The sequence below is a fragment of the Papio anubis genome, chromosome 11 (genome assembly GCF_008728515.1).
Source record: "Papio anubis isolate 15944 chromosome 11, Panubis1.0, whole genome shotgun sequence".
In the NCBI taxonomy this organism is placed as follows: Eukaryota; Metazoa; Chordata; class Mammalia; order Primates; family Cercopithecidae; genus Papio; species Papio anubis.
This window is the reverse complement of record NC_044986.1, coordinates 31,106,017-31,133,969: the sequence shown is the minus strand read 5'-3', so window position 1 is coordinate 31,133,969 and position 27,953 is coordinate 31,106,017. Positions and strand designations below refer to the sequence as shown.

Here is a 27,953-nt window from a genome sequence, read left to right as displayed (position 1 = left end):
AAGCATTAGGAACAGAACCACCATTTAGGTCTTCAGTGAGTCACAGATATAAAACTGTGCCACAGTTAATGAGTAGAATATTTGGCATGCCTGACAATCAGAAATCATAGTCATTGAATTTCTGAGCCATATAGCCATTTCCAGTCCTATCCTTTTAGATAGATAGACAGATAGGTCAACTAATAAATTAAGATCTAGAAAATTTGAAGTTTGGCCATGGTCATAAAAGCTAGTGTAGTCTGTAGTCTGTAAGCAAGATTTTGGATTATTCTTCTTTGTATATCCAATGGCTAGCATAGTGCCAGGCCCACAGAAGGTACAAAATAATATTAATTGAAGGAGAGGACAAGGGATTTGAATCCAGGAAGGCCAGTATTGTTTCAGTAATCCTATAAATGCTATTTTTAATGATTATTTTAAATTCCCTAATAATGGGAGATTATGCTAAACAATCATTCTTAACTATTCATGAACAACAAAGCAGTGCTCATATTAAGTTTTGGGAAGTGAGGTGTTTTTTTGGTTTTGTTGTTTTTTTTGGGGGAGCCGAGTCTTGCTCTGTCGCCCAGGCGGCTGAGTGCGGTGGCTGGATCTGGCTCACTGCCAAGCTCCGCCTCGGGTTTAGGCCATTCTGCCTCAGCTCCCGGTAGCTGGGACTACAAGGCATGCGCCACCTCACCCGACTAGTTTTTGTATTTTTTAGTAGAGACAGGGTTTCACCGTGTTAGCCAGGATGGTCTCGATCTCCTGACCTGGTGATCCAGCGTCTCGGCCTCCCAAAGTGCTGGGATTACAGGCTTGAGCCACCACGGCTGGCCGGGAAGTGAGTTTTACTAAAACTTAGTAATAATAGTCTTCAGACTCTGTGATTTAGGCTGCCCAGTGTCCCCTTTTTTTTTCTAACTAGCTTTTTAAAAATAACATTTAGTAGTAATATAAGCCAGGCACAGTGGCATGTGTCAGTAGTCCCAGCTGCTCGAGGCTGAGGTGGGAGAATCGCTTGAGCCCAGGAGTCCAAGTCCTAGCCTGGGCGACATAGTGAGACCCTGTATCTAAAAAAAAAATAATAACCCATGTCTACATAGACTATTATATAAATTTAGGAAGATACAAAAAAGTTTAAAGATGCTGAGCCTGGTGGCTCACGCCTGTAATCCCAGCAGTTTGGGAGGCCAAGGCAGGTGGATCACCTGAGGTCAAGAGTTCGAGACCAACCTGGCCAACATGGAGAAACCCCATCTTTACTAAAAATACAAAATTAGCCAGGCGTGCCGGCGCATACCTGTAATCCTAGCTACTTGAGAGGCTAAGGCAGGAGAATCACTTGAACCCAGGAGGCAGAGGTTGCCATGGCCAAAATCATGCCATTGCACTCCAGCCTGGGCGACAAGAGCAAAACTCCATCTTTAAAAAAATAAAAAAGTTTAAAGAGATGGAAACAAAAACCTCCATAGTCCAGTCACCTAGAGATAACTATTATTTTATCTTTTTTTTTTTTTTTTTTTGAGACGGTCTGTCACCGCGCGCCAGGCTGGGTGCAGTGGCGGATCTCCAGCTCACTGCAAGCTCCATACTCGGGTTCCGCATCATTCTCCTGCCTCAGCCTCCCAGTAGTTGGACCCTGGCGCTCCCGCCCACCAGCGCCCGACTGTTACACTGTATTTTTTAGTAGAAACGAGGGTTTCACCCGTCGTCGCCAGGATGGTCTCGTCTCGACCTCATGATCCGCTCCGATCTCGGCCTCCCAAAGTGCTGGGATTACAGGCTTGAGCCAGCCAGCCTTTTTTTTTTTTTTTTTTTTTTTTTTTGAGACAGGGGTCTTGCTCTGTCACCCAGGCTGCAGTGCAGGCGCGATCTCCGCTCACGCAAAAGCTCCACCTCCTGGGTTCCGCCATTCTCCTGCCTTAGCCTCTCAAGTAGCTGGACAGCACCAGCACCGCATGACTAACTTTTGTATTTTTAGTAGAGGCGGGGTTTCACCGTGTTAGCCAGGATGGTCTCGATCTCCTGACCTCGTGATCTGCCCACCTCGGCCTCCCAAAGTGCTGGGATTACAGGCGTGAGCCACTGTGTCTGGCCTATTTTATCTTTTTTTAGTGCACGCAAACACAGTATCACCCTTAGCAAAATAGAAATCATATTCTATACATTCTTGCCTCTTTCTTCTTTTATCATGTTATGGGCATTGTCCCACATCATTACATATTAGAAAATAAGATCTAATGATATTATTCATTGTATGAATGTTACAGAATTTAAGGAGCTTCCTGTTGTTGGTTATTTATTTTCAGATAGTGTCTCACTTTATTGCCTATGCTAGAAGGCAGTGGCGTGGCTCACTGCACCCTCAACCTTCTGAGCTCAAGTGATTCTCCTGCCTTAGCCCCCCAAGTAGCTGGGACTACAGGTGTGCATCATCACACCCAGCTAATTTTTGTATTTTTTTGTAGAGATGGGGTTTTGCCATGTTGACGAGGCTGGCCTTGAACTCCTGGGCTCAAGCGATCCACCTACCTCAGCCTCCCAAAGTGCTGGGATTACAGGCATGAGCCACTGCACCCAGTGGTTATTTAGATTATTCCCATTTTTCAATATTATAAGCAATGTAGTATAAAAATCTTGGTATGTAATTTTTTGCTTATCACTCTTAAGGATTCTTATAATAAATTCCTTCTATTATTTTTATTTCTTTTTAGGTAATACATGTACATAGTTTTAAAAAGTCAAATTGTGCTGCAAAGTCCAACATCCCCCACTTTCAAGTTTCCTCTCCCTAAACTCTTTTAGCTGTTTATTCAGTTGTTTTCTTTTCTATTTCTTTTTTTTGAGGTGGAGTCTCGCTCTATTGCCCAGGCTGGAGTGCAGTGACATGATCTTGGGTCACTGCAACCTCCGCCTCCCAAGTTCAAGCAATTTTCCTGCCTCTGCCTCCTGAGTAGCTGGGATTACAGGTGCCTGCCACCACACCCAGCTAATTTTTATATTTTTAGTAGAGACAGAGTTTCACCATGTTGGCCAAGCTGGTCTCGAACTCCTGACCTCAGGTGATCTGCCTGCTTCTGCCTCCCAAAGTGCTGGGATTACAGGCATGAACCACTGCGCCTGGCCAATTTCTTTCTTGATTTACTGTCTCATGTTGGTTTTTTATTTTTTTTTTTAAGTCATCTAGTAGCTTCCAGGAAAGGACACCTGGGATGTATGGTTGTTTTAGACATTGTTTATCTGAAGCTATCTTTTTATTCTATACTGGCACTAATTGAAGGTTTTACCAGGTATAGAATTCTAGTTTGAAAATAATTTTCCTTTAAAACTTGATGGCTCTGCTGCTTTTTCTTCGCATTTCCAGTGTTGATCTTGAGTAGTCTGATGCCATATTGAATCTCAGTCCTTTATATTTAAACTGGAGTTTTTATAATTTCTTTATCCCCATTATTCTGAAACACTTGGTGTGGGTCTCTTTTTGTTATTCTGCTAGATTCTTAGTAAGGGTCCTTTCGATCTGCAAAATTATATCATTTGATTTTAGAAGATGAGCTTATATTAGTTCCTCAATAATTTCTCCCTTCTCCATTTTTTCTGTTTTCTCAATTAGTCCCATTTTCTGTTCCATGTCTCACCTTCTACCTGGTGCCTCCTTCCAGAGCTTGTTTCTTATTGGTACTTCCTTCTAAAGGGACTTGCTATTCAGCCTTTTCTGCTCTGCTTATATTTCCTTTTCTTCCGCTAAGATTCTGTTAATGAATCTATGCTTGATCTTAGCCAAAAGGCTGAGAAGCAGTCTGTTAATGAATCTCAGTTTTCTTTTCACCTCAAGGTCATTTTATTCTACTTATCATATATTTTAATTTTTGTATTTAATTCTTTTTTTTTTTTTTTTTTGAGATGGAGTCTGGCTCTGCTGCCCAGACTGGAGTGCAGTGGTAAAGTCTTGGCTTACTACAACCTCCACCTCCTGGGTTCAAGTGATTCTCAAGCGTCAGCCTCCCAAGTAGTTGGGATTACAGGTGCGCACCACCACACCCGGCTAGTTTTTGTATTTTTAGTAGAGATGGGGTTTCACCATGTTGGCCAAGCTGGTCTCAAACTCTTGACCTCAAGTGATCCACCCACCTTGGCCTCCCACGGTGCTGGGATTACAGGCATGAGCCACCGTGTCCAGCCTATATTTAATTCTTAAACACTCTGAGCACCTTGTACTTCTCCTTCATAACACTTATAATTAGTGTTAAAATCATAACTTACAATTAGTCACAATTATAATTAGTTAATTGTGTGATCCCTTGCCTAATGTCTTTCCCACTACACAGGAAACTCCATGAGGACAAAGATTGTGTTGTGTTGTTCACCATCATATATCTATTATCTAGCCTGGTGACTGGCACAAAGTACTCATAAATATTTAATAAGTGTATTAGTTAGCATCTTTCTTTAATCAATATAATTTATTCTATCAAGTGGACTGAAATAGGAATTTAACTTTTCTCATCTAACATCCCATTTATTGAATACTCTTTATCATATATCATATCCTACATATTGTCCTACCTATTCTTTTGCCAATAGTATACTTATTTATTTGTTATAGGATTATAAGACATTTTAAAATGATACTGCAGACTTCCTGAAATTAGTTTCTTGTTTGTTTTTGTTTTGAGACAGTCTTGCTCTACTACCCAGGCTGGAGTGTAATGGCACGATCTCAGCTCACTGCAACCTCCGCCTCCTGGGCTCAGCCAATACTCTTGTCTCAGCCTCCCAAGTAACTGAGGCCACAGGGGTGTGCCACCACACCTGGCTAATTTTTTGTAGAGACGGGGTTTCGCCCCATTGCCCAAGCTGGCCTTCAACTCCTCAACTCAAGTAATCTGCCCACCTTGGCCTCCTAAAGTGCCAGGATTACAGATGTGAGTGAGCCACTGCACCCAGCCTGTTTGTTTTTGAGACAGGGTCTTGCTCTGTCACCCAGGCTGGAGTACAGTGGTGCAGTCACAGCTCACTGCAGCCTCAACCTCCTGGGCTCAAGCAATCCTCCCAGCTCAGCTTCCAGAGTAGCTAGGACTACAGGCCTGCAACACCACGCCCAGGTAATTTTTTGTATTTTTTGTAGAGACAGGGTTTCACCATGTTGGCCAAGCTGGTCTTGAACTCCTGGGCTTAAATAATCCACCCACCTTGGCTTCCCAGAGTGCTGGCATTGGCCTCATTAGTTGTTTGAAAAAATATTCTGGCTATCCTCATCTGGTTCTTCTTTCACATGAAGTACAGAGTCACTTATTCAAGTTCTTTTTGAAAGTCCCATTGGGGTTTTGATTGAAAAACATAAATTAATGTGGAGAGAATTGACATCTTTATAATATATTTGACCTCCCTAACCAGGAACATGTTATGGCTTCTCCATTTAGTCAAGACTTCTCTGGTGGCCTTGATAAAGTTTGTAGATTCTTCTTTCCCCAGTTTATGTCCATTTCTTGTTAGATTTATTCCTAAATATGTGTATGTTCAATTGCTAAAGGAAATGGGATTTCTCCCCACTATAAATTCCTTTTATCTCACCTAAAACTGGGTAAGTTTTCCTGTATTCCTACAATATAGTTTACATTACATGCCCATGACAAAATACTAGTGTTAGTGGTTCTCATTACATGTGGTGGCTCATGCCTGTAATTCTGGCACTTTGGGAGGCTGAGGCAGGAGGATCTCTTGAATCCAGGAGTTTGAGACCAACCTGGGCAACATAGTGGGACCTCATCTCTAAAAAAAAAAAAAAGCTGGGCATGGTGGTGCATGCCTGTAGGCCCAGCTTCCCAAGTTAGCCTCACTTTTAATAAGAGCCAGCTATTTCAATGAGAATCGCTTGAACCCAGGAAGCAGAGGTTGCAGTGAGCCGAGATCACACCACTGTAGTCCAGCCTGGGTGACAGAGCAAGACTGTGTCTCAAAGTAATAATAAGAAGAAGAAGAAGAAGGGGGGAGGGGGAGGGGGAGAAGGAGAAGAAGAAGGAGAAGAAGAAGGAGAAGAAGAAGAACCAGCCATTTCAATGATCTATTACTACGTAACAAACCACTTCCAAACTTTGTGACTTAAAACAACAACCATTTTATTATATCTCACAATTTTGTGGTTGTCCAGGGCCCAGCTGAACGCCTCTTCCCAATCTCTCCTGTGGTTGCAGTCAGCTGCAGCTGTGGTTTGGATGTCTGGCACCATGTGGCTTCCTTTGACATGATACCTCAGTCTCCAGGGCTTTTCTTCATGACCTTGCTCTCCTGCAGGGTAGCTTAGACTGTGTACATGGCAGTTTAGATCTCCAAAATTGAAAAAAGAAAAGAATAAGCTTCAAAGCCTTTTCATTGCCTGGGCACGGAAGTCCCAGATTGTCATTTTCTCTGCATTCCATATGTCAAAGCAGTCACAGACGAGATTCAAGGGGAGCAGACACAAGCTCTACCTCTTGATTGAAGGAGGAACATGTGAGGGGTGGCATTGTAAGGGACTGCCTTTAGAGATTAACTGCCATAATGGCATTTGTTCGTTGGTCCTTGTCTTCTTCCTTTTCTTCTTTTATTCCAGGTAGCTACCCTAGACGTTAGTGTAGACTAAGTTCTTATAAGTATGTTTGCACTTTTTTTTTTTGGTCCTTTTTGTGGAGAACAGGTCCTCGCTATATTGCCCAACTCCTGGGCTCAAGCTATCCTCCCATCTCTGCCTCCCTAAAAGCTGGGATTACAGGCGTGAGCCACCACGCCCAGTCATAGGCATGTTTAATCCAGTCAAATTTCAGTACCAAATAACTATCATCATCATAAACGGGAATCTGGTTGAAGGGGGTAGCAAGGGAAGCCTTTCTTTTAATGTTTCCATCTTCACGTTTGTTTTCCTGGATGAGGTTTAACTCTTATGGACAGAAATACAGAGTTCACTTGAGCATGAAATACCAGACAAGGAGACAGGTGTAAATTGGCCCTGTTCTCCTGAATCCTGCCTGCCTACTTTCCAGGAAGGCCAACCTCCCCCTGTTTTTTCCCAGCATAAGTCCAACTCCTTCCCTCATTATGGTTTGTCATAAGAACTCTGTCTTATACTGGTGCAAGTAGAAAAAAAGAGAGTATTATTCCTTTTCTTTTTTTCACATAATACTTCTTCCTACCCTGGGTTTGCTAACCTCTGGCTTGAATACGCACCACGCAAAGATGTATAGTCTTCCTCCTTTCCTATCCCTCCCCTTAATCTGAAGGAAAGCAGCAGGTGATAGAATGCATAAAAGATGGGGGCAGGGCTGGAGTCTTTTCTCACACACTATGGATGTTGCTCAACAGAATGGGTGTGAAATTTAGTCAGAGCCACAGCATGTGTTTCAATTTTCCAGGGAATTTCCTCTTCCTAACTGTAGGTTTAACCCTTTCTTCTGTGTAGTGAATGCCAGAGGCTACCCAAAAAATATGAAATGAGTTATTTGTAAGAAGGAGAAAATGCCAGGCTTTTACCAGGCTCCTTTGAGATCTAGGATCTCCAGCTTATTTCTTGCTAAATGATTGTGGAAAAAGACATAGACTTTGGAGTTGCATAGACCTGGCTTCATATCCCATCTCTCTCTACCATTGAGTGGTCTTGGCAGTTACTTGATCTTTTTTTTTTTTTTTTTTTTTTTTTTTGAGATGGAGTTTCACTCTGTCACCCAGACTGGAGTGCAGTGGCACAATCTTGACTCACTGCAACCTCCACCTCCCAGGTTCAAGCGATTCTCCTGCCTCAGCCTCCTGAGTAGCTGGGATTACAGGTGCCCGCGAGCACGCCTGGCTCATTTTTGTATTTTTTTTTTTTTTTGAGACGGAGTCTTGCTCTGTCGCCCAGGCTGGAGTGCAGTGGCGCGATCTCTGCTCACTGCAAGCTCCGCCTCCCGGGTTCATGCCATTCTCCTGCCTCAGCCTCCCCAGTAGCTGGTACTACAGGCACCCACCACCACACCAGGCTAATTTTTTTGTGTTTTTTAGTGGAGACGGGGTTTCACTGTGTTAGCCAGAATGGTCTCGATTTCCTGACCTCGTGATCCACCCACCTCGGCCTCCCAAAGTGTTGGGATTACAGGCGTGAGCCACCGCGCCCGGCCTAATTTTTGTATTTTTTTTAGTAAAGACAGGGTTTCGGGCTGGGCACGGTGGCTCACGCCTGTAATCCCAGCACTTTGGGAGGCCGAGGTGGGCGGATCACAAGGTCAGGAGATGGAGACCATCCTGGCTATCACGGTGAAACGCCGTCTTCACTAAAAATACAAAAAATTTGCCAGTCATGGTGGTGGGCACCTGTGGTCCCAGCTACTTGGGAGGCTGAGGCAGGAGAATGGCGTGATCCCGGGAGGCAGAGCTTGCAGTAAGCTGAGATCGCGCCACTGCACTCCAGCCTGGGTGACAGAGCAAGACTCCATCTTAAAAAAAAAAAAAAAAAAGACAGGGTTTCACCATGTTGGCCAGGCTGGTCTCAAACTCTTGACCTCAAGTGATCTGTCTGCCTCTGCCTCCCAAAGTGCTGGAATTACAGGCGTGAGCCACTGCACCTGGCTGATCTTTTTGAATCTCCATTTTTTCATCTGCAAAATAATATAAAAACTTGCCTTACAGTATTCTTGTGAGAATTACATGAGCTGATGGGTACAAGGTGCCTAGTACAATGCATACCCTCTCCACAGTATGCACTCAGCATATGATTATTTTCTTCTCCAGTCTTCACCTCTGGATTCTGAGGCTATCTACTCTTCTTTTGTGCCATGCCATGTTGGGTGTTTGCCATAGTATCAGCTTTTCACTAAAATTTGTTGCTTTTCTCTCTGAATCTAATTCCCTAAGTGCGTTAGGGGGAGGAGCTATTTCACATGATATGCAGAATCCCTCTTGGGGTCCTCATTAAGCTAAAGAACGAGTCTCTGTAAGAATGCTGAGAAGGGCTGGGCACGGTGGCTCACGCCTGTAATCCCAGCACTTTGGGAAGCCGAGGTGGGCGGATCACCTGAGGTCAGGAGTTCAAGACCAGCCTGGCCAACAGGAGTCAAGACCAGCCTGGCCAACAATGGTGAAACCCCGTCTCTACTAAAAATGCAAAAATTAGCTGGGCGTGGTGGTGGTCGCCTGTAATGCCAGCTCCTTGGGAGGCTGAGGCAGGAGAATTGCTTGAACCCAGGAGACAGAGGTTGCAGTGAGCTGAGATTGTACCACTGCACTCCAGCCTGGGTGACAGAACAAGACTCTGTCTCAAAAAAAAAAAAAATTGCTGAGAAGGACTTACAGAGCTTTCCTTTCCCATCTCATACTGGAAGCCATATGAATTTATAAGAGTTCCTTTTTTTTTTTTTTTTTTTAAAGACACAGTCTCACTCTTTCACCCAGGCTGGAGTGTAGTGCCACAGTCTCGGCTCGCTGCACCCTCCACCTCCCAGGTTCAAGCGATTCTCGTGCCTCAACCTCCAGAGTAGGTGGGATTACAGGCACATGCCACCACACCTGGCTAATTTTTGTATTTTTAGTAGAGATGGGATTTCGTCATGTTGGCAAGGCTGGTCTTGAACTCCTGACCTCAAGTGATCCACCTGTCTTGGCCTCCCAAAGTGCTGGGATTATAGGTGTGAGCCACCGTGCCTGGCCTGCACTTTATAAGAGTTCTAAAATCATACAGTGTTAGAGCTAAAATGAAGTATAGAGGTCACGTAGTCTATTTTATAGGGAAAGAACTGTGGCTCAGAAAAGGTCATGTCGTGCAGGGCCTCATAACGGAGTAGTGAGAGCTCTGGAACTAAAGGTCTCCCTTACTTGTCTATTACTATGGTTATAATTTAATTTTTTTTGAAGACTATCTGAGTTCCAAGTGGTCAGGGCCTATTATGCAAGTTTACGCTAAGTATATAAACTTGCTTCTAAATTGTAATGCTGATCATACTTTTAGCAATGGGGAAGTAAACACTGTTGAAGACATTTCAATACCATTCCCTTTGGGAGTAACAGGGCTTCATTGAGAATATTATAAGCTACCACCTGAAAACCTCATTTTTCTACAAAGGTTGCCCAAGGGGTACTGAGGTAGCAGTTCAGCTGGCTGTTGAGTCTCTTCTCCCAGACTGGTGAATTGGGAAGCAAACTTGTTTCTTCTTTCTTCATTCTCCCAAATAATACCAAGTAGGGGAAACTCACCCCAAGCCCCCGTCTGGCTTTCCTTTTTTTTTAAATTTACAGTATAATTAACATACAATAAAATATGCAGATGTTAGATGTTCGGTTGCTAAGTTTTGATAATTGTATAAACCATGTAACCAGCATGAATAAAGAACACACAGAACATTTCATCTCCCCAGAAATATCCCCTGTGCCTCTTTGAGTCCCCCAACCCCACACGTATGTACAAAACCATTTTCTATCACTATGGATTAGTTTTGTTTTTGGATTTTATATAAATGAAATCACACGGGATATACTCTTTCACAGCTACCTTCTTTTAGCTTAGCATGTTTTTGGAATTTATCCATGTTGCATGTATCAGTAGTTTTTTCTGTTTTGCTTTTCCAAGTGGTAGTCAATTGTGTGGATATATAAGGAGAAAAGGTCGAGGTTGGTGAAGGGCTTTCATCTGGCACGTAGCCTGACTACCCTTTGCTCAAGAGCATTTGGGCCACCAGAGGCCCCCCTCCTTAAGACGAAGATGTTCACTTACCTGCTTTAAATGTACCAGGCCACAGCATATACACTATTATGTAGCTATGTCTTGTAAAAGTCTCTAATCGGCATCCATTAGATGAGTCGAATTCTGCTGGCCAAGCCTTAGCCTATCAGGGGGCTGGCACCAAATATGGAGGCTGGAGTAGGGTTTCAAACACCTGTTTCAGCTTTTTAAGCGTCCAATTCAGGCCACTGTGCTCTGGCAGCATCATGATGTAGCTTCTTCTCTCTTGCCAAATCCTCAACTTAAAGAACCTAGGCCCTTAGGGGAGGAAAATATAGAGCTGGTGGAGAGGGGAGGGGTGTGCAGCAACATTGAAGAACTGTTTCTTTTAAAGTTAAACACATGTCTACCCTGTGGCTGAGCACTTTCGCTCTTAGGTATTTAGTCAAGAGAAACAAACACATTCGCAAAAAGACTTGTGTAGGAAAGTGTACAGTAGTAATAGTGAAAAACTAGAAACAACTCAAATATCCTTCAGTAAGAGAATGGATAAATTCTTTGGGAGTGGAGGACTTACAGAGGATTCTCTTGTGGACCTCCTCTCTTTCTAGGAATCATTCTTGTTTCTATCCTTATTTCTTTCTGGATTTTTCTGAATTTGGTTATGTTTTAAATGCCATATAATGGAATACTCATTATTTGTAAGTTGATTGAGCATAAAGTATTTTATTATAAAGTGGTCATCCATCACAAGGAGGCATGTGGCTGTAAAAAACATTAACTCTGTACTCTGGGCTGGAATGCAACTTTACCAGAATAATGGAGCTTTTGTATTAAGTGCGCAGTTGGGATAAAACGAGAGATAGACAGACAGACAGTGTTGGGGAAACAGGTGTTGGCTGGGCCCAGCTTCTGTCCCATGTTTTGTGAAGTTGTTTTCCAACCCTTTCAGGATTGCTCCTCCAGATTTAGCTGTCTTAAAGGTTCTATCAGCACCTTTTGAGCAAATAAGGTGTGACTTTTCAGGGTACTGCTACTTCCATAAACTTTATCTGTTTACTCTCCAGCTCACAGACATGTCTAGAGACAGCAGTGGCAAGTGATTAGTGTACTTGTCCTATCTCCATCTATTTTTGATGCCTTTGTTTCCCCATCAGTAAAATGGGAACTATCCCTTATCATAAAGTTCTTGAGCCTTTTAGCATGAGGGTGGCTGAAACAGCATAAAGACTTCTTAATCTAGCTGGGCACAGTGGCTCATGCCTATAATCCCAGCACTTTGGGAGGCCAAGGCAGGAGGATCACTTGAGTCCAGGAGTTCAAAACCAGCCTGGGAAATATAGCAAGACCTCATCTCTACAAAGAAAAATTGTTTTTAATTAGCCAAGCGTGGTGACGTACGCCTGTAGTCCTAGCTACTTGGAAGGCTGAGGTGGAAGGATCACTTGAGAAGTTGCAGTGAGCCAAGATTGTGCCACTGCACTCCAGCCAGGGTGACAGAGTGAAACCCTCTCTCAAAAAAATAAAAATAAAAAGACCCCTTAGTCTTGGTGTCACTAAGAATTTATGATATGCTGCTGTACTAACTATTTCCAGCTCTTGGGAAAACATTAACTCTGTACTCTGAGAGTGCAGTAAGTGAGAATGAATGAGTTAGGTCCTATACACTGAAAGGATAGGGAAAGGTTACTTAGCAGTCCTGTAATTGCAACTGGGGATTGTCTGATTCTTCTCCAGGAGGTTTGACTATTATCTCTTCAGGCTTTTTCATCATCTGCAAACTTTGCTAATGTCAGTTCAGAATTTAGTTCTTTTTAATTTCCTCTTTGTCTCTTTCAGGGCTGGTAGAAAAGACCTGACAGTGATAATTGATAATAAACCTATAATGCTGCTATTGAACAATGAAATTTTTTACTAGACTCTGAAGGGAATTTGGATTGAAAAAGTTGCTCCAAGTGTAATGACTGCATAAAGCTGGGGTGAATTGTTCTGTTGTCAAGTATACCAACAGAAGTTTTTAATTTCTCCTGGGCTTTCAAATTGCCTGCTTAAGTCGGGGCATGGTCTTATACAGTGCATGCAGAAAACAACAAGGCAGAGTGAAGGGCCACAGTAGCTCTGGTTTGTCTGTATGTTATAACTGAATTGCTTTCCTTTCAATATGTGCCAATTTCCTCTAGAAAGAAGAGAACTAGTATTTAGGGTTGATATGCATCAAACTTGTGCTTTCAGTAAGACAGATGGATCAGTCTGTCCTTGGGCCTCTGAAATATGATTGAGACCAGTCCCTGTGGGCCTCATTTATGCCTGCCAGCCTTGTTAAAGGGGCCTCACTCTCCCTCTTTGGATTAGGAGGGAACCTAGGTAAACCTGACAATTTGTATGGCAGTACTACAATCAATAACTAACAATGTTTAGTCACTGGTTAGAAGAAGGAGAGGTGCGGAAGAAACTTCAATTCTAGGATGGTTGAGTTTTAAAATTTTTTGCTTTGTTTTGTTTTGTTTTTGAGACGGAGTCTTGCTCTGTCGCACAGGCTGGAGTGCAGTGGCACAATCTCGGCTCACTGCAAGCTCCACCTCCCAGGTTCACGCCATTCTCCTGCCTCAGCCTCCTGAGTAGCTGAGACTACAGGCGCCCACCACCACGCCCGGCTAATTTTGTGTATTTTTAGTAGAGACAGGGTTTCACTGTGTTAGCCAGGATGGTCTCAATCTCCTGACCTTGTGATCCACCTGCCTTGGACTCCCAAAGTTCTGGGATTCCAGGCGTGAGCCACCACGCCCAGCCAAGTTTTACATTTTTGTCATCCAAGTCATGCAGTTAATGTATCTAGTAGTAAACTTATACAATAGGCCAGGCAGAGTGGCTTATGCCTGTAATCCCAGCACTTTGGGAGGTTGAGGCAGAAGGATCATTTGAGGCCAGGAGTTCAAGACCAGCCTGGGCAACATAGCAAGACCCCACATCTACAAAAATTTAAAAAATTAGCTGGGCGTGGTGGCACATGCTGGTAGTCTTAGCCACTCAGGAGTCTGAGGCGGAAGGATTGCTTTCGAGCCTAGGAGTCTGAGTTTGCAGCTAGCTGTACTTGTACCATTGTACTCCAGCCTGAGCAACAGAGCAAGACTCTGTCTCAAAAAGACAAACAAAAAGCTCCCTGTACCATAGCATGGTATAATATTGAAGAGTATAACACAGTGGCTTTGGAGTCACAATAGACATGGATTCAAATTTTATCTCTTCCACTTACTGTGTGACCTTGGGGAGGTCACTTAACCTCTTAGAGCCTTTGTGTCCTTATCTGTAAAGTGAGGACAGTAACACTATTTCCCTGAGTTATTGGGAGGATAAAATAAAATTATATATGGTAATTATGTTTAATAAAATAATGTAGCTGGCCGGGCATGGTGGCTCACACCTATAATCCCAGCACTTTGGGAGGCTAAGGCAGGCAGATCACCTCAGGTTAGGAGTTCAAGACCAGCCTGGCCAACACGGCGGAACACCATCTCTACTAAAAATACAAAAATTAGCCAGTGTGGTGGCATGCGCCTGTAATCCCAGCTACACTCAGGAGGCTGAGGCAGGAGAATCACTTGAACTCGGGAGGCGGAGGTTGCAGTGAGCTGAAATCACGCCATTGTACTCCAGCCTGGGCAACAAGAGCGAAACTCCACCTCAAAAAAATAAATAAATAAAAATAATATAATGTAGCTGTTGCTGATGTCTGAGGCAAATTAAGGAGGTTGTTCTGGCAATGAAATGTTATTCTTGTAAGGGTGGTAGATAGCAGCTCCTAGCAGTAAGTTAACCTGGCTATTTAGCAGGAATGCCCAAGGTAGGAAACTCATTCCTCTTCTAATCAGGATTCATACATCATATTGGACAAAAGCATACAATAAACTATTTTCCCATGTGTATGCTGCCTTTTAGTGCCTATCTTATCTTTTGAAAGTGGAGGCTAAGAAAAAATCTGACCCTCAGGCAGACCAGAATAGCCTTACTCAGCAAGGAGACAATGACAAAAATGATGATTTCAGGAGCAGAGATTTACTGAAAGCAGCCTGCTCTGGGATACACATGCTGTTAGGGATTTTGACCCTGAAAAAATATATCCTCTTCCTATCCTCTCTCTAAGGAGAGGTCGAGCTGCTGTAGGAATGGAAACGGGGGCAAGGCCCTGACAAAGGTGTTCAAGCCAGAGAGCATATATAGATGGCAAAAATAGTTTTCTGTCTTGGTCATCTTGAACCTTTTTGCACCAGATATCTAGGGAGGAAGAGTTCTTATATAATCTCTGGGTTAGGTTGGGGCCTCATGAACATGACATTCCACAAAGTACTTATCAGTGGCAGTTTAGGAGAAAACAAAAAATTATGATTTCGAATCCCTGGGGTTTTCAGGCTTTAAATGTAACCTCAAGGTGTATACATTCAGGAATTCCTCGTGTTTAATCAAAGTTAAGGTTTGGGGTTTTGATTCATGAAAAAACAGATTGGGGCTGGGCACGGTGTTTCAAGCCTGTAGTCCCATCGCTTTGAGGGCCAATGTGGGTGGATTGCTTGAGCCCAGGAATTCAAGACCAGCCTGGGCGAGAGAGAGAGAGAGAGAGAGAGAGAGAGAGAGAGAGAGAGAGAGAAGAAAAACAGGTTGGGTTGGCCTTTGAGGGATTGATCAGCCAGAAAAGTGAACACTTTCCAAAGGGTTTGTTTTTGTTGTTGTTGTCTTTTGAGACAGGGCCTCACTGTCACCCAGACTGGAATGCAGTGGTGCCATCACTGCTCACTCCAGCCATGACATCCCTGGGCTCAAGTGATCTACCCCCTACATCAGCCTCCTTGGTAGTTGGGACTACAGGCGCATGCCACCACACCTGGCTAATTTTTTTGGTTTTTTTTTTTTTGTTTTGAGACAGAGTCCCTCTCTGTCGCCCAGGCTGGAGTGCAATCTTGGCTCACTGCAACCTCTGCCTCCCGGGTTCAAGCGATTCTCCTGCCTCAGCCTCCCGAATAGCTGGGATTACAGGTGTCTGCCATCACACCCAGCTAATTTTTGTATTTTTAGTAGAGACAGGGTTTTGCCATGTTGGCCAGGCTGGTTTCCAACTCCTGACCTCAGGTAATCTACCCTCCTCGGCCTCCCAAAGTGCTGGGATTACAGGCGTGAGCCATTACACCCAGCTTTCCCATATACTTTAAATCATCTCTAGATTACTTGTAATGCCTAACTCAATATAAATACTATGTAAATAGTTATAGCATATTTAGGGAATAATGACAAGGGAAAAAAATTGTAGATGTTCAGTACAGATGCAACCATCCACTTATTTTTTTCTGAATATTTTTGGTCTGTGGTTGATCGTGATCGTGTACACTGATGTTGGATCCACAGACACAGAGGGTCAACCATAATTTACCTTTTTTTTTTTTGAGACAGGGTCTTGCTCTGTCGCCCAGACTGGACTACACATGATACGATCTCGGCTCACTGCAACCTCTGCCTTCCCGGCTCAAGCGGTTCTCATGCCTCAGCTAACAGAGTAGCTGGGATTACAGGTGCGCACCACCATGCCCAACTGATTTTTGTATTTTTTGTAGAGACAGTGTTTCACTATGTTGTCCAGGCTGATATCTAACTGCTGACCTCAAATGATCTGCCCGCCTTTGCTTACCAAAGTGCTGGGATGACAAGCGTGAGCCACTAAGCCCAGCCTAATTTGCCTTTTTTCGTGTAAGTGGTTGGTACCATTGTCTTCTACTGCTGGCCCTAAGTGGACCTATGGATCCTCCTTTTACCTGCATGCAGCAATGATTAAGCCAAAATCATACTTTGTATCTTAAAAATCGTAATGTCAGAGTTAATAGCCCCCTAAGTCTAGAAGCATCCTGAGAAGCTAAGAATTTGTTTGATAAAAAGAAGCAGATCTGAGAAACTGTTGTGTGATAGCTGAGAAAAGAGCCACTGTCAAGAGCTTAGACAAACAAACAGGCCTTGCCTTTCCTCCAGGCTAGACTCTCTGCATTCGTGTGCATTTACCCCCAAATGGTACTTTGCATTTAGAATCATAAGTTTTAGGGACCTAAGGGGGCCTTAAAGAATCTAGTTAAATTACTATCACCACCAGCACCTTCCCCAGGAAATCCCAATGGATGAGGAAACTGTGGCCCAGAGAAATGAGGTGTTTTTGCCCAAGGTCACACAGTTAATGACAGAACCAGAACTGGGCCTAGTGCATTTCTTTATTTTGTATCTCCTGTTGTATAGGGCAGGGCTGCAAAGGCCTGTCTGGGTTTTACCCTTAAGTCCAGGCTAGGAATTACGGCTATGGGACCTGCCCGTTGACAGTGTTCTCTGGAATCTGTTCCTGAAATGAAGCCTAAATTCCCACCTGTCCATTCATAGGTCTGGAAAACTTTGAAGCTGATAAACAAAGGTATGGGAGGTGTGGCAGTTATTCCAGAGTCTTCTGGCTTTGCCAAAGGTTAGCTTTGATCATTCTTTGGACCACTACCCCTCCCTTTTTTTTTTTTTTTTTTTTTTAAATTTTTGAAACAGGGTTCCACTCTGTTGCTCAGGGTGGAGTGCAATGGTATGATCAGGACTCACCTCAGCTTCCCTAGTAGCCAGGACCACAGGTGCACACCACCATGCCTGGCTAATTTTTTCATATTTTGTACAGATTAAGTCTCACTATGTTGCCCAGGCTGGTCTTGAACTGCTGGGCTCAAGTGATTCTCCGACCTCTGCCTCCCAAAGTGCTGGGATTAGAGGTGCAAGCCACCACACCTGGCCTGGACCACTACTCTTGATGTCCTCTAGTGACCAAAAAGAACACAGTTTCTTCCTACTGAGCTTACCGTACATCAGAAATTTTTGTAGATCACTATCAATCTTGACTTTTGCAAGAAATATATTCCTGGGGTATACAGTGTAGTCAGAAAAGTAGCATATGAGACCTAACACTTTCTCCTAAAATGGAATGTACAGATATAGACAGAAAAGCCTAAAACCAAAAAGCTTTTATCATCTGTCTCTGGATACAGAAATGTTAGAGGGGTAAATGAACTAATTTCTTTTTTTATCATGCTATGATTTATTAGTCTGTTATACATGATCCATCTTGTGAATGGTGGCATTCTGTCTCCAGGAACGTGGGCCAATATTTGCAGGGTAAAGAACAAGCATGGGAGCAGGCTGGTGACCCTCTAGAAAGCAAGAAGAGAGAAGTAGACTCTGAGGGCAAAAAGGTCGAGACAGGCATTTCTGAAGCCAAATGGTGTTGAAATAACATACCGCAGGCCTTTTTCCTTGTCAGCGTAATCCAATTGAGAATGCCCAACTGCCCCTGATAAAAGTCACTCAGGAGTGAAGAGCTTCGCTACCAGGGAAAGCAGCTTATGTGTGCATTTCGGCTCAGGAATGTGCCAGCCCAATGCTGGCCAAATGAGAAAAGGCTGCTGTGGCCTAGAGAACACAGCCTCCTGGGAGGATGGTGGCTGTTCCCTTGTCACTTAGGAGAGTGTTCTGTTTTGTCCAAGGGCAGCGCTTGAGGCCACATGTTGAGGCCTTTGACACAGATTATCAGAGATGGTAGCAGCTCTGATATGAGAAGAGAAAATAATGTCAAGATTCAGCCGGGGGCAGTGGTTCACGCCTGTAATCCCAGCACTTTGGGAGGCCGAGGCGGGCAGATCACGAGGTCAGGAGATGGAGACCATCCTGTCTAACACAGTGAAACCCCATCTCTACTAATAATACAGAAAATTAGCTGGGTGTGGTGGCAGGCATCTGTAGTCCCAGCTACTCGGGAGGCTGTGACAGGAGAATGGCTTGAACCAGAGAGGCGGAGGTTGCAGTGAGCCGAAATTGTGCCATTGTGCTCCAGGCTGGGCGACAGAGCGAGACTTCGTCTCAAAAAAAAAAAAAAAAGTCAAGATTCACCCCCGTTTTGGACAGGTCACCTCATCATTTGAGAAGACAAGAGAAATGGGAGACATCTGCAGATTCTCAGATAGACATTGGGCCAAATTGACACTTCTGTTTTAATGTCATAATTGGGGAGTGAAGCACCCTACCCAGTCGTATTGAGTACAGTATGAGCAGAACACCACCAAGACATCTCCAAAGGGCTTCACTTTGCTTTGGGTTGAAGTGACTCATGAGCCTCTCCAGAAATAATTTAATAATTCTTGTAATTTGTCACTGACTGTCCAGAAATTGGACCTGGATTTGATTCTAGAAGGATCCCAAGTGTTTTCTCTAATGGGGGATTAGATTTCCCCTCCTTGTACCCTTTTTCCCCCAGATGACTGGTTCATCTTAGAACATGGACCAGTCACCTTCAGAGCACCCCTCTACCTAATCTGCACTCTGTGTTTACTGGACTGTTTGTGCCTTGAGGTTGACAGCCTTCCAGGGCGGGAATTTTGGCTGCTTGGCTGGGGTGTCAGATGTCTCCTTGGTTGTGAAATTATTCAGCCTGCTTACTATGAGCAGAATCATGGCACTTTTCTCCTGAAGAACTCAGGCAGTTCTCACTCTTCTGGAGAAGATCCAGACAATTGAATCTCAATCCCCAGACAGGCTGAACTGTGAGATAGGACACCAGAAACCTTTCTGTTCTAGCCTCGTAGGAAGCAGTAAAGTTGGGTGGCTACGAGCAGAGCTTTTAGAGTCGGATGGACCTGAATTTGATTCCCATTTCCACTACTAGCTAGCTGTATGATCTTAGCTGGTGGGGACATCTCCTTATCCTTTCTAAGCCTCGTTTTCATCTTCAAAATGGGGTTAATTATGAAGAGTGAAGGTATGTAAAGTGCATAGCACATGGCATGGCACAGGTAATAAATGTTAGCTGCTGCTGTTACTGTTAACTCTTCTAAAGTGAGGATGAGTACTTTAATAATTCATTTTAAAAAGGAAGCCTGTTCTTTCTCTGATACCTCGGAGAAAGCTGAAGCCCTCAGAAATTAAAAGTGCTATCCCAAATTGTACGGTAAATAACAACTACCTGTTATGTCAGTATTTATTCTCAACTTATATTCCTTTTATGGTTTAGGATTCAAAGGTAGAATTTTTTTATATATATTTACTTTTAAGAAATGAACTGGTGGCCGGGCGCAATGTCTCACGCCTGTAATCCCAGCACTTTGGGAGGCCAAGGCGGGCGGATCACGAGGTCAGGAGATCAAAACCATCCTGGCCAACATGGTGAAACCCCATCTCTACTAAAAATACAAAAATTAGCTGGGTGTGGTGGCGTGTGCCTGTAGTCCCAGCTACTCGGGAGGCTGAGCCAGGAGAATTGCTTGAACCTGGGAGGTGGAGGTTGCAGTGAGCCAAGATTGTGCCACTGCACTGCACTCCAGCCTGGTGATAGAGCGAGACTTCATCTCAAAAGTAAAAAAGAAATGAACCGGTATACAATATAGAAAACACTGGACTGCTGTGACTCTAGAGCTAAAAACTAGAACAATATCTTAGTTATATTTATTATACACTTTATTCCATGCATTGTACCAAGTGTTTTACATGCATCAAATGAGATAATATGTGTAAATTGCTTAATACCATGCCTAGCGCATAGTATATGCTCAATGAATGTTTGTTGCTATTATTTATTTTAAATGTAATTTATTTAAATTCTCTAATACCCATTTACAAGTAATACAATTAGAGACCCAGAACACTTAAGTAATTAAAGTCACATAGCTATTAAGTTGCAGAACTGGGATTTGAATCGTCCATGAAAGCCCATGATTCTACCTAGTACCCTCAGCGTCTAGTCCTGATTCCAATACTAAGTGGCCTTGTACAAATTACTTAACTTCCCTAAATCTCAGTTACCTCATTATAAGTTATTTTCAGGCCCTGTTGTAGCTATAATATCCTAGGATTTGGAGGATTTTCCTGAATGATCAGTCAAAAAGTATGACTTGTTTTTCTAGGGTACTGTTTAATCTCTGAGTAACTTCCCTAGAAAACTGATGCAGTCTATAAACTGCTGCTTAGTACACAAAGAGATATATACAGAGGTTGAAAGTATTAGCTGGGCGCGGTGGCTCAAGCCTGTAATCCCAGCACTTTGGGAGGCTGAGACGGGCGGATCACGAGGTCAGGAGATCGAGACCATCCTGGCTGACATGGTGAAACCCCGTCTCTACTAAAAAATACAAAAAAAAACAAAAAACAAACAAAAAAAACTAGCCGGGCGAGGTGGCGGGCGCCTGTAGTCCCAGCTACTCAGGAGGCTGAGGCAGGAGAATGGCGTAAACCCGGGAGGCGGAGCTTGCAGTGAGCCGAGATCCGGCCACTGCACTCCAGCCTGGGTGACAGAGACTCCGTCTCAAAAAAAAAAAAGTATTTAAAATTTTTTATAACAATGTGACAGTAGTTACATGTATGTTGATTCTAACAATAAAAAGTTGGACTTCATGTTTTTTAAATTTTTCTAGTAATTCACTCTATTTTATAAAACTATGGGTCTGCAGTGGATTGACATAAAGGAAAAAAAAAACTGACTCTTCACCACAGATAGTTTGACAAGCATTATTCTAGACGACCATCTGAACATCTCACCAGGATTATAAATTCAAATTTGTTTGTTTTTAAATTACATGTTTACGAAAAGGTACCTCTTAAATTAGAAATACCCTTACTAATGGCTGGACATAGTGGTTCATGCCTGTAATCACAGCACTTTGGGAGGCTGAGGCAGGTGGACCACCTGAGGTCAGGAGTGGAGTTTGAGACCAACCTGGCCAACATGAAGAAACCCCGTCTCTACTAAAAATATAAAAATTAGCTGGGCATGGTGGTACACGGCTGTAATCCCAACTACCTGGGAGGCTGAGGCAGGAGAATCGCTTGAACCCGGGAGGCAGAGGTTGCAGTGAGCCAAGATCACACCACTGCACTCCAGCCTGGGTGACAGAGCAAGACTCTGTCTCAGAAAAAGAAAAAGGAAAAAAAAAAGAAATAATCCTTACTAGTGATGCCCTGCTAGGAGTTCAACTTTCCCCTAACCCCATGTGCTGCAGAGCTGCTCCTATTAAAGCTTCTCTTATGCTCCTGGCAATCATCATTTTGAACCTAGAGAGCAAAACTCTTGTTCTCCCTAGACAAAACTCTTTGAGGAAAGTTAACTTTATATATCATGATTCTCTTTTTGGGAAGAGGTAGGGAAGTGACATGATAATGAAAGTTCCTGGTGGGCTCATTAAAAAGTTTAGCCCTTCTAGTTTTTCATCAGTAGGTTTCTATAAAGCACTGACTTACAAAATGAAAGTGCTGGAATGAACATATCTTAGCAGTCATAGATTCTAATAATCTTTTTTTTTTTTTTTTTTAAACAGAGTCTCCCTCTGGTCACCCAGGCTGGAGTGCAGTGGTACAATCTCAGCTCATTGTAGCCTCCGCCTCCCAGGTTCAAGCAGTTCTCATGCCTCAGCCTCCAAAGTAGCTGAGATTACAGGCAAATGCCACCACACCAGGCTAATTTTTTTTGTATTTTAGTAGAGACATGGTTTCACTCTGTTGGCCAGGCTGGTCTCGAACTCCTGACCTCAAGTGATCCACTTGCCTTGGCCTCCCAAAGTGCTGGGATTACAGGTGTGAGCCACTGCACCCAGCTGATTTCAACTATCTAATTTGACAGATGAAGGTCTTGGGTATCATATGTCTGGCTATTGATAGGAGTGAGACTACTGATCCCTAGTCCATTGACTAAATTGTATGCTGTGTGAGGGTTACACACAGAGCCTTGGCCGGGTGCGGTGGCTTATGCCTGTAATCCCAGCACTTTGGGAGGCCAAGGCAGGCGGATCACCTGAGGTCGGGAGTTTTGAGACCAGCCTGACAAACATGGAGAAACCCGGTCTCTACTAAAAATACAAAATTAGCTGGGCATGGTGGTGCTCATCAATACAGTGATGAGAGAAACCAAGAAGATCTGAACAATGGAGAGACATACTATGTTCATGAATTGGTAGGCACAACATAGCAAAGATATTGTGTCTCCCCAAATTGATCTATAGACTCAATGCAAATCCTTTCAAACTTCCAACAAAGCAAGTTTATCTTAAATTGAAATGCAAAGGCAAAGGAATTGAAACACAGAATGATATTGGAAAAAAAAACAAAGTTGGAGGAATCACACCACTGTTATTAAGACTTAGTATAAGCCGGGTGCAGTGGCTCACGCCTGTAATCCCAACACTTTGGGAGGCCGAGGCGAGTGGATCACCTGAGGTCAGGAGTTCGAGACCAGCCTGGCCAACATGATGAAATCCCGTCTCTACTAAAAATAGAAAAATTAGTCAGGCAAGGTGGTGCGTGCCTGTAATCCCAGCTACTCGGGAGGCCGAGGCATGCGAATTGCTTGAACCCGGGAGGTGGAGGTTGCAGTGAGCCAAGATCATGCCACTGCCCTCCAGCCTGGGCGACAGAGTGAGACTCTGTTTCAAAAAAAGACTTAGTATATATTGGCCGAGCACAGTGGCTCACGCCTGTAATGCCAGCACTTTGGGAGGCCGAGCAGGTGGATCACAAGGTCAAGAGATTGAGACCATCCTGGCCAACATGGTGAAACCCCATTGTTACTAAAAATACAAAAATTGGCCGGGTGCAGTGGCTCATGCCTGTAATCCCAGCACTTTGGGAGGCCAAGGTGGGCGGATCACAAGGTCAGGAGATCGAGACCATCTTGGCTAACACGGTGAAACCCTGTCTCTACTGAAAATATAAAAAATTAGCCAGGTGTGGTGGTGGGCACCTGTAGTCCCAGCTACTCGGGAGGCTGAGGCAGGAGAATCGCTTGAACCCAGGAGGCGAGATTGCAGTAAGCCAAGATCGAGCCACGCACTCCAGCCTGGGCAACAGAGCAAGACTCCATCTCAGAAAAAAAAAAAAAAAAGACTTAGTATATAGTTATAATAATTAACACAGTGTGCTGTTGTCACACTTAAACACATAGATCAGTGAAACAGAACAGAGAACCCAGAAGAGACTCACACAAATATGGCAAATTTAATTTTAATTTTAATTTTTTGGAACAGGGTCTCACTCTGCACCCCAGGCTGGAGTGCAGTGGTATGATCACAGCTCACTGCAGCCTCAAGCTCCCAGGCTCAAGCAATCCTCCTACCTCAGTCTCCTGAGTAGCTGGGACTACAGGCACGTGCCATCATGCCTGGTTAATTTTTTTTTTTTTTTTTTTGAGACAGGATCTCATTTTGTCACCAAGGCTGGAGTGCAGTGGCACGATCTCAGCTCACTACAACCTCTTACCTCCTGGGTTCAAGATACTCTTTCACCTTAGCCTCCCCAGTAGCTGGGTCTTACAGGTGTGTGCCACCATGCCCCACTAATTTTTGTATTTTTTGGTAGAGATGGGGGTTTCACCATGTTTGCCAGTCTGGTCTTGAACTCCTGACCTCAGGTGATCCACCCACCTCAGCCTCCCAAAGTGCTGGGATTATAGGCATGAACCACTGCTCCTGGTCCATGCCTGTTTTTTTTGTTTGTTTGTTTTTAATTTTCTTTTTTTTTTTTTTTTGAGACAGAGTCTTGCTCTGTCACCCAGGCTGGAGTGCAGTGGTGCGATCTCGGCTCACTGTAAGCTCCACCTCCCGGGTTCACACCATTCTTCTGCCTCAGCCTCCCGAGTAGCTGGGGCTACAGGCGCCCACCACCACGCCTGGCTAATTTTTTGTATTTTTAGTAGAGACGGGGTTTCACCATGTTAGCCAGGATGGTCTCGATCTCCTGACCTCATGATCCGCCTGCCTCCGTGTCCCAAAGTGCTGGGATTACAGGCGTGAGCCACCGCACCCGCCTTTTTTTAAAAACTATTTTCTATAGAGACGGTCTCACTGTATTCCCCAGGCTGGTCTTGAACTCCTAGACTCAAGGGATACACCCACCTCAGCCGTCCAAAGTGCTGGGACCAGTGCCCAGCCTGGTCAATTTATTTCTGACAGAGGTGCAAAGACAACTTAATGAGACTTGTTGGAAACGGTAGGAAATTCTTAGGCAAGGAAAAAATGAGCCTCAATCTAAACCTCACACCTTATACAAAAATTAACTCAAAATAGATCGTAGGTGGAAAACATAAATCTGTAAACATTTTAGGAGAAAATGAGGGGGGCGGAAATCTTTGTGACTTGCAATTAGGCAGAGTCAATTTAGACATTAAACCAAAACACAATCCATAAAATATTAGTAAATTGGACTTCATCAAGAGTAAAAATGTCTGTTCTATGAAAGATGTTAAGGGAATGAAAAAAATAAGCTTAAGACTGGGAGAAAATACTTACAAATAATTGTATCACTACTGAAGGACTTGAATTCAGAATAAAGAAGTCTCCAAACTCAATAGTAAGAAAACAATTCAGTTTAATAATGGATAAAAGACTTGATCAGTCATGTCACCCAAAAGGATATACAGATGGCAAATAAACACATGAAAAGGTGTTCAACATAATTAGTCATTAGAGAAATGCAAATTTAAACCACATGGAGATACTATTACCTACAAACTTGAATCGCTTAAGTAAAAACACTGAAATACCAAGTACTGAAGAGGATGTGGAGAAACTAGAATTCCTATTGCTAGTGGGAATACAAAGTGATAAAATTACATTGGAAAAGAGTTTGACAGTAAAGCTAAACACACCTTTGCCCTTTGACCCAGGAATCCTACCCCTGGGTACTTACCCTAAAGAAGTGGAAACCTGTGTTCACACAAACACTGGTACACGAATGTTTATAGCAGCTCCATTCAAAATTGCCCCAAACTGGAGATCCCACACGTCCTTCAACCAGTGAACGGATAAAGAAACTGTGGTACATACGGGTAATGAATACTACTCAGCAGTAAATAGAAACAAGCTACTGATATATGTAATATATATCAATATATATGCAATATATCAATATTTCCAGCCTGCAATAGCTTGGGAAAATTTCAAAGGCATCATGTTGAATGAAGGAAGCCAATCTGAAAATTGGCTGTAAAATTGTATGCTGTATAAATCATTCATTTAAAGAAAAGAATTAATTTTACCAAATTAACAAAAAGAGACTGAATGCACATCACTCTAGAAGTGTGGACCCCAGATGTAAAACTGCCCTATTCTTTCACCATGAAGGAAGACATGAAGCAAGTATATAGTTGTAGCAACTAAATGAAATCACAGAAAATCTGTACCTGTCCCAATTCACAAAGAATTTTTTCCTCTAGACTTTTATATGTCAAATATACCACATGACCACTTTTAAGATAACAGACCAAATTGTACATAATTTATGTGCCTAAAGCAGCAAGACTAGATTACTTTACATTTTTTGTGTGCTTTTTTTTTTTTTTTTTAAGACGGAGTCTTGCTCTGTCACCCAGGCTGGAGTGCAATGGCGCAAGCTCAGCTCACTGCAAACTCCATCTACTGGGTTCACACCATTCTCCTGCCTTAGCCTCCCAAGTAGCTGGGACTACAGGCGCCTGCCACCACACCCAGCTAATTTTTTTGTATTTTTAGTAGAGACGGGGTTTCACCGTGTTAGCCAGGATGGTCTCGATCTCCTGACCTCATGATCCTCCCGCCTCGGCCTCCCAAAGTGCTGGGATTACAGGTGTGAGCCACTGCGCCCGGCCCTTTTATGTGCTTTTTTCAAGTATGTTATGTATTTCAGTTTTTCCAAATATTTTAAATTCCTTCTATCTCAACCCCACCACCATCACCACTACACACACACACACACACACACACACGTTCTTCTCTAGGTTTTTTCTGTAAATTTTACATCTCTAGGTGGGGGTAGTGGGGGAAGAGAAGCAGGTTTTTTACAGCTGATGTGATCACTGTACAGACAAGCTTGGAAAATGCTACCCAATCTGCCAATTAATTAAAGCATTAATCTGAGGAGCAGCCGGGCCCAGGGAATGTTTACCCAGGGAGGAGGGGGGGTGATAGGAATTGAGTAGGCAGCTCCCTATATTTGCATGAAAATGAAAGTGCTTAGGAAACCCTGCTTTTGTCTCTAAAGGTGGGACAGCCTAGATCACATCCCTAAACATTTTTGGTCTCTTTAGGAAACCTTTTAGGGAGCTGGTCTCTAAAAGATGAAAGCACAGCACAATCTAGAAAAACAAATTTAAATGCTGGGCAGAGTAGGGTAGAACAAGTACAGTGTAGTATTCTTTGACCTGGAATGGAATCTTCTAAATTCAGGTGTAAAATTTCATCTATTCAGGTAGAATAGATGAAGGGGTTTTCCAAGTTTTGGAACCATATAGGCTGGTTCAAATCCCAGCTCTGCATATTAGTTGTATGATTTGGGACCAAGCATGTATTTGATCTGAGCCTTTTCTCATCTGTGAAATAAAGATTATCAATTGCCCCTTCATCTCAGAGCAGTTAGTTCTCTGCTTACTCTAGGAAGGAAACAGGCTGGAGAGTGGTTACGAACTTCCAAGATTACAGACTGCCTCCACGACTGAGAGACTGCCCAGCCTTTTGTTCTTGTTAAACTTATTTTTCAGCAAGGGACTATAAACTTCAAAGTTTCCTCTCACCCTCCTGGAATATGCTGCACTCTTTCTCTAAGAGAAGTGGCCCTGACCATAACAGCAAAGGACATAAAGACAGGAATCCACCTTTGGACCTAAGGGTCACATTGGCTCTACCCAACATGACGTTACCTATTTATATCATGGGAGAGTGGTGAAATGGGCGTGGAAAATTGACTCACAATATTTGATGATATTGAAGAATTATTGTTAATTTTTTTAAATTGTGATAAAATACATATAATGCAAATTTTACCATTTTAACCATTTGTTAACTCTTTAAGCACAATATTATGGGCCAGGCACGGTGGCTCACACCTGTAATCCTAGCTCTTTGGGAGGCCAAGGCGGGCACATTGCTTGAGCTCAGGAGTTCGAGACCAACCTGGGCAACATGGCATAACCCCATCTCTACTAAAAATACAAAATTAGTGGCTCACGCCTGTAATCCCACCACTTTGGGAGGCTGAGGCGGGCGGATCACAAGGTCAGGAGATTGAGACCATCCTGGCTAACATGGTGAAATACCGTCTCTACTAAAAATATAAAAAATTAGCTGGGCGTGGTGGTGGGCGCCTGTAGTCCCAGCTGCTTGGGAGGCTGAGGCAGGAGAATGGCGTGAACCCAGGAGGTGGAGCTTGCAGTGAGCCGAGATCACGCCACTGCACTCCCGCCTGGACAACAGAGCGAGACTCCGTTTAAGAAAAAAAAAAGGCTGGGCGCGGTGGCTCACACCTGTAA

At 43.5% G+C, this 27,953-nt stretch overlaps 1 protein-coding gene across 10 annotated transcripts in view; it reads left to right on the top strand.

Moving 5' to 3' along the window:
- GBF1 (golgi brefeldin A resistant guanine nucleotide exchange factor 1) overlaps positions 1-27,953 on the top strand; it is a 137,794-nt gene that overhangs the window by 70,828 nt on the left and 39,013 nt on the right. The gene's annotated exons all lie outside the window — the stretch shown is intronic.